Raw genomic sequence first — 344 nt, 5'->3', positions numbered from 1 at the left:
TGAGCCAAACAGTCACTTCGCTGAGCTCGGCAAGAACCCCTGCCTGGAGCTTTGTGCTCCTTTAAGATCGATCTGTATGGGAGCCAGAGGAACCCTGGTGGAGTGGTGGTTGTGTGTCGGGCTGCTAACTGAAAGGTCAGCAGTTCAAAACCACCGGCTGCTTGGGGGGTGGGGGGTGGAGAAAGACGAGTACAGTCCCTGAAACTCACAGGGGCACGTCTGCCCTGTCCTTGGGGGTTGCTATGTTGGCATCAACTCAATAGCAGTGAGTTTGGTTTGCTAGGGATCAAATTGGCACAGACGAGACAGTAAGCTAAGAGGGGGGCGTGCTGCTGTGTGGTGCT

The sequence above is a fragment of the Echinops telfairi genome, unplaced genomic scaffold (assembly GCF_000313985.2).
Source record: "Echinops telfairi isolate 266 unplaced genomic scaffold, ASM31398v2 ScPeMD7_36;HRSCAF=134, whole genome shotgun sequence".
NCBI classification, from domain to species: domain Eukaryota; kingdom Metazoa; phylum Chordata; class Mammalia; order Afrosoricida; family Tenrecidae; genus Echinops; species Echinops telfairi.
This window is presented reverse-complemented; position numbering follows the sequence as displayed.